This window comes from Rhinolophus sinicus, chromosome 17 (assembly GCF_057876585.1).
Source record: "Rhinolophus sinicus isolate RSI-liver-muscle chromosome 17, RSI-T2T, whole genome shotgun sequence".
Taxonomy (NCBI): domain Eukaryota; kingdom Metazoa; phylum Chordata; class Mammalia; order Chiroptera; family Rhinolophidae; genus Rhinolophus; species Rhinolophus sinicus.
The window spans coordinates 205571451-205578814 of record NC_142517.1 but is presented as its reverse complement, the minus strand read 5'-3'; the positions used below and the strand labels follow the sequence as shown (position 1 = coordinate 205578814).

The following is a 7364-nucleotide window of genomic DNA, read 5'->3' as shown; positions in this document are numbered from 1 at the left end:
GTTGCAGTGTGGAATCTGACACCATATCAATAAACTTTGTAAAATGTTACATTAAAAGCCATTGACCTGCCTTACACTTTGAATGGATCTTTTACCCGTTTATGATTTTGTAACATAATGCTTTAGTCATTTGGAAAATAGTGGTCCACTGAGTTTTGTAGATCTTCCCAATGTTTTCATATTTCACACACTATTTTAAGACACCAGATGACTATTGTGTGATTTATATGAAATGTTCAGAATAGGCAAATCCATAGTGATAGAAGGTATATTAATGGTTGCCAGAGTCTGAGAGGAGACGGGGATGGAAAATGACTGCTGGGCGTGGGGTGAGGAAATGTTCTGGAAGTAGATACCGTGATGGTTGCCCAAATTTTGTGAATATATAAAAACACTGAACTACACACTTCTAAAAAGTGAATTCTATGGTCTGTGGGTTATATCTCATTTGGGAAGTGGACAAATGTATGGAGGTTGATAGAAGTTTTCCAAAATTCTAATTTTCTTTTGAATATTATCATTGACAACAGATACGGCAGTTATTTTCCTTGAAGTGGCAGCCTGATTTTCAGTAACATGTCTGCCAAACAAAAATATGGTATTTCATGAAAAAAGCAGAAGTTCAGTTTGCACCTCAGTTACACAAGTGCTTTTCCTCAAAACGGCCATTAGACTTTGATTCTTTGATTTGAAGCAGATGTGCTTTGTGCATATCTACTTCCCATTTTGTCACACAGGACATTAAAAAGATGTGGACTCAAAGGTAAAGACATAATAAAAGGCGACGGTTTTTACTATTTCATCAAGGACATCCTTAAACGAATCTGGCCATTATTTAACTGCAAATGCATGGAAGTGAAAAACACAGTGACTTCAGTGCATTTTGGTGTCACTGCTTTGACACACGCTAACTCACCAGCAGTTTGACCTGCCGTTGCTTTTGCACCGTCAGCAAAAACATGAACACAGTCGCTCTAGGATTAACCATGAGAGTGAATAACATTCTTCAGTATTTTGCCCGTTTTAGCACCACTTGTGTTTTCTTCCAAGCATTCACATGAAAAAAGATCTTTTACTATTAATAGTTGGTATGATACTAGATGCATAGAAGTGAAACAGCGAATCCAGCCACATTTATTGATTTGTCCATTTGTAAGACAAATTTGTAGTCAAGATAGTAACTCAGCCTTCATGTTTGCAGCTAAATCTTTACTCTGACAAGCTACTGTATTATTGGAAAGTGGTACTGCTATGATTTCTTCTGCTGACTCTCCATCCAGCAGACATTCGGCAACGTCAGCTGTACAGGCTTATATGCCTTTCTCCAGGCAATTCACTTACCCTGCAGTGTACTTCAAAGGCTGTTGCATTGCTGGTTTGAAAAGCTGTAATGATCAATTTTTCACTTTTAATGAACTCATCACATCTACATTTAAAATATTCAATTCCTTTTTCTTTAAACTCTGAATGAATACTCTCAAAACGATGCCACAACTTAAAAGGTACCAAAAGGTAAAAATGTAACATCATAAACTCAAGGAAAAGATACCTTTGAATCATATTTTGTTTCAGATTTACACTTTTATTAGTAGATTTGAATGCCATCTTTTCAGTACCTTTAGGCTTAGATGGTGCAGCTGTGTGGGCTAAGATGGCAAGATTTCTAATCTCCCTTTCGAAAGCTAATGACCCATCCTTAAACACAATAATGAATGGAGCATGGCTTATATGAACTGGAAATCTCCAAACTCAACGTATTCAGAGAACAGGAGATAGGGTGAGAAATGCTGATGTTGAATTGCAAAGACTGAAAAGCAGCAGCATTCGTCATCTAGGAAAGGGGAACTGAGTCATGGCAGGGAGCAGAGATTGCTGACAATGTATTAAAGGTGCTACAGATGAATTGTGTGGGCCAACAGCAACGAAAAGCAGAGCAGGTTGGGTTGAGGGTCTCAAATTAACACTGAGGAAGACTCTTCCATTGTCAGGTGAAGCAGGAAGAGGTAAGAGATTCACTGGTTCTCAAGTGGAGGAAAATGACAGGAAGAAGAGAGGACTGAGTTTGGAAAAGTGCCAGAGACGTTAAAGAGATTTGCAAAAATGTAAAACAATGCCACTATTCTTACTAAATATGTTTCGGGGAAAATATGGTTACTTTCATAGAAATGTGTTAATATACCAGTGAGGCATATTCAACTCTTTTACTCAATCCTTAGTTTTCCCTAAGAGTGTGTGAGCGTCTTAAAGAAGAACTCACTCCTTACTTATTATTTAAATGAACTTATGATACTTTACAGAAAAATGGGCAATCATTTAGTTCATCAAAAGTTTGGACTATTCTCACTTTCTGAGACAACATGGTGCCGTCCATGCTGCTCCTGACAATCCAAGGATCAAAAGGACTGTGTAGGGGCCGGCCCGGTGGCTCAGGCAGTTAGAGCTCCATGCTTCTAACTCCAAAGGCTGCCGGTTCGATTCCTACATGGGCCAGTGGACTCTCAACCACAAGGTTGCCGGTTCGATTCCTACATGGGCCAGTGGGCTCTCAACCACAAGGTTGCCAGTTCAATTCCTCGAGTCCTGCAAGGGATGGTGGGCAGCGCCCCCTGCAACTAAGATTGAACACAGCACCTTGAGCTGAGCTGCCTCCCAGATGGCTTAGTTGGTTGGAGTGCATCCTCTCAACCACAAGGTTGCCGGTTGGACTCCCGCAAGGGATAGTGGGCTGTGCCCCCTGCAACTAGAAACAGCAACTGGACCTGGAGCTGAGCTGCACCCTCCACAACTAAGACTGAAAGGACAACAACTTGACTTGGAAAAAAGGCCTGGAAGTACACACTGTTCCCCAATAAAGTCCTGGGAAAAAAAAGAAAAAGACTGTGTATGGTGAATGGACCACCACATTTTACAGAAAGCACAGTGTTTCCAAGGGAATCTGGGAAAAATTGCAAAGTCTATACTTTTAGTAAGCATGGGACCTTGTTTGCCTGGGGCAACAGAAAAAAAATAAATATTATCAGTGTCACTAACAAGGAACTACTAACTCCCACGATCTCCCAAAGGCAGTTTGCCTTGAGTTCTTGCCAAAAAACACTATCCTGGCAACATGGCAGCCTTATACTACTTCTAAAGGTGGCACAGCTACAATTTCCAACCTATAACTTTATGATGTGAAAACAGGGACATGTTCGAAGTCTTCCATCCAGAAAAAAGTGCAAAATTCGTGTCCTTCCTGGTCAGAAGATAAAATTATGTGCCCAAATGTTAACCATGAAGTTCACTTCTTTGGAAACAATGTAAATACAATTGCAAATTCATTGCATTTGCAAAAAATTGTTTTGTGTTATCACCTGGACCGCAACCGTACAAGGTGTCTGTCTGTGTTCCAGGAAGTAAGGGCACAGCTTCATCTGTTGGATTACTTGTATGTCAGTATCCCAAGTTTGATAGACCTCATGCAGCTCTAGCCAATAAAAGTTTCTCTAAGGCAGATAAGGTTACAATGCTATGGAATAAAAAAGCTACCGTTGTGTTGGTAATAGTTAGTACAGATGTTGACAAGACAGGAGCTTCCTACTATGGGCAACAAACACTGCACTACATTGCAACAAACAGAGAGTGCTGTAGTGCAATTACCAAAAAACGACCCCATTTATGATGTAGCTTGGAATTCTAGTTCTACTGAGTTCTGTGCTGTTTATGGTTTTATGCCTGCTAAAGCAACAATGTTCAATGTAAGATGTGATCCTGTGTTTGACTTCAGAATTGGTCCTCATAATGCAGCCTACTATAGTCCTGATGGACATATATTAGTTCTAGCTGGATTTGGAAATCTCAGGGGACAAATGGAAGTGTGGGATGTTAAAAATTACAAACTTATTTCTAAACCAGTGGCTTCTGAGTCTACATATTTTGCTTGATGCCCAGATGGTGAGCATATTTTAATAGCCACGTGTGCTCCCAGGTTACTTGCGAATAATGGGTACAACATTTGGCATTTTACTCGTGCTGTCTTGCACAAGTATGATGTGCCATCGAATGCAGAATTATGGCAGGTTTCTTGGCAGCCACTTTTAGATGGAATATTTCCAACAAAAACAATAACTTACCAAGCAGTTCCAAGTGAAGTACCCAGTGAAGAACCTAAAGCTGCAACAGGTTATAGACCCCCAGCTTTAAGAAATAAACCAGTCACCAATTCCAAATTGCATCAGGAGGAATCACCTCTGAATATGAAACCACAACCAGGAAATGATAAGCTCAAAAACAGCCAATCAAAGGAAGCATGAGGCTAAGAAAGCTGCAAAACAGGAAGCAAGAAGTGAAAAGAGCCCACCAGATTTGGCACCTACTTCTGCCCCACAGAGCTCAGTAGAAAAATACTACCTCTCAGTCAACTTCTGGAGACCCTGAGAGAAAAAAGATTAAAAAAAAAATAAAAATAAAAATAAAAACGAGAAAAAACAAAACAAAAAACAAATCAGAACCTAAAGAAGAAACTGAAAGCAATCCAACAATTGAAAGAACAAGCAGCAACTGGAAAACAGCTAGAAAAAAATTAGTTGGAGAAAATTCAAACAGAGGAAATCCTTGTCTAGGAGCTGGAAGATTTGGAATTAGGTATTTAAAGATTTATAGAAAGCAAGTTGTTTATCAGAAAACAGTGCAAACACATCTTCTAAGTTCGTTGGTATATATGGAATATCCACGTGCCCACATTTAATGTTCATCTATAATTTTAACCATTTATCCAAGATTCTGTATATGTCTGAAATTATTTAATAATGCCTATTAAACTAATTTTTGCATCCTGCAACCTCTACAATGTCAACATACGATATAAAAAAGACACATGAATTTTCTAGCTAAGCTTGATCAATTGAAAGACATATTTTTTGTAAAGAACAGTATTTACCATATAAATGAATAAAGACATTTTATATTAAAAAAAAAAAAAACTTGGACTAGTCTCCGAACGATTAAATTAGAATGATATTGGAGGAAAGATCCAAGATGGTGGAGTAGATAAACACTGTGCCTGCATTCTTCCATGAACCCATTAAAATTACAACTAAATTATAGAACAATCAACCTGGAGAACCATCTGAAGTCTAGCATAACAGAAGTCCTACAACTAAAAATATAAAGAAGCCACATTGAGACTGGTAGGAGGAGTGGATACATGGAACGGGCACCACACCTGCTTGTGGTAGGAGACTGTGGGGACAGAGCCAGGGGTGCAGTTTCCAGGCTCTTGGCCTCACATGGAAAGGTGCTGGCTCAGGCAGTAAATAGCCATCAACTGTGATTGGATGGCCATCAGCTATGGCTAGTTGACCGTCAGCTGTAACCAGTGAGCCACTGGCCACTAATATAACTGCTGTGGCTATGCTAGCAGAGAATGGGGGCTACCAAGAGGATGGTGGCTGAGCTAGCAAGAGCAGATTGCAGTTAGCATGGTGGCTTGCAGCTAGCAAGTGAGGTTGGTTGGCAGAGAGAAGTAGATGGCAGGTTACAGATAGTGTGGCCCCTGCTTCCTATGTCTCAAACCCAGCTGCCAGTGAGAATATAGTGGTATGATTCCCCTATCTATGGCTCCGTGTGTGTTCCTTTTTGGTCTTACCATGTCCTGCATTCTTATGTGGGGAGCGGGACCAGAGACCCCGCCTGACACCCTGCATGACAGAGACATAGCAGATCTACCTAATACATAGAAACAAACACAGAGAAGCAGCCAAAATGAGGAAACAAAGAAATGTGTCCCAAATGAAAGAACAGGAGAGAAATCCAGAAAAAGAACTAAACAAAATGGAGGCAAGCAACCTACCAGAGACAGAGTTCAAAACAATGGTTATAAGAATGTTCAAGGAACTTAGGGAGAACTTCAGCAAAGAGGTAGAAAGCACAAAAAAGAACATAGAAACCTTTTTTTTTAAAAAAGTCAGAAGTGAAGAATACAACTGAAAAATGAAGAATGCACTATAAGGAGTCACCAGCATACTAGATGAAGCAGAGAATCAAATCAGCAATTTGGGTGACAAGGTAGCATAAAACACCCAATTGGAACAGCAAAAAGAAAAAAGAATCCAAAAAAAATTAGAATAGTTTAAGGGGCCTCTGGGACAACATCAAATGTAACAACATTCACATCATAGGAGTACCAGAAGGAGAAGAGAGAAAGCAAGAGACAGAACCTATTTGAAAAAAAATAATGACTGAAAACTTCCCTAACCTGGTGAAGGAAATAGACATACAGGTTCAGAAAGTGCAGAGAGTCCCAAACATGATGAACCCAACAGGCCCACACCTAGACACATTATAATTACAATGGCAAAGGTTAAAGACAGAGAGAATTCTAAAAGCAGCAAGAGAAAGGCAACTGGTAACTTATAAGGGAGCTCCCATAAGACTGTCAGCTGATTTCTCAACAGAAACTTTGCAGACCAGAAGGGATTGGCACAAAATATTCAATGTAATGATAAGCAAGGCCCTATATCCAAGGATACTTTACCAAGCAAGGCTATCATTTATAATTGAAGGATGGATAAAGAGCTTCCCAGACAAGAAAAAGTAAAGGAGTTTATCACCACCAAACCAGTATTACAAGGAATGTTAGAGGGACATCTTTAAGTCAGAAAAAACAACAAAATTATAAATAATAAAACTGTGATAGCTACATATCTATCAACAATTCTTTTCAGTGTAAATGGATTAAATGCTGCACTCAAAAGACATAGAAGGGTTGAATGGATAAGAAAACAAAACCCTTACATGTGCTACCTACACAAGAATCACTTTAGATCGCAAGACACACACAGAAAGTAAAGGGATGGAAAAAGATATTTCATGAAAATGAAAATTAAAAAAGAAAAAAGCTGCGGTAACAATACTTATACCACACGGAATAGAGTTTAAAACAAAGGCTATAAGAAGAGACAATGAAAGACCCAGTAATCCCACTTCTGGGCATTTATCTGAAGAAACCCAAAATGCTACTCTGAGGAGATGTGTGCATCCATATGTTCATTGCAGCATTGTTTACAATGGCCAAGATGTGGAGGCAGCCTGGGTGTCTGTCGATGGAAGAATGGATAAAGAGGTGGTACATATATACATGGAATATTGCTTGGCCATGGAAGAGAATGGGTTCTTGCCATCTGTGGTAGGGTAGCATGGGTGGACCTGCAGGGTATTGTGCTGTGTGGAGTGTCAGACAGAGAAAGACGCAATGTGATTTCACTTATATGTGCAATCTAAGAACAAAATTAACAAACAAGCAGAAACAAACTCATAGATACAGAAAACATTTTGATGGTTGTCAGATGGGAGGGGGAGTAGGGGTGTGGGTGAAAAAATGGGATGGG

General features: G+C 39.6%; 1 protein-coding gene and 1 pseudogene across 1 annotated transcript in view; one reads left to right on the top strand and one right to left on the bottom strand.

Annotated features, from left to right (window-relative positions):
• Nucleotides 1–7364, bottom strand: part of FBXO36 (F-box protein 36) — an 85366-nt gene that overhangs the window by 6245 nt on the left and 71757 nt on the right. The window lies entirely within an intron of this gene.
• LOC109438832 (eukaryotic translation initiation factor 2A-like) lies at nucleotides 2765–5927 on the top strand (annotated as a pseudogene).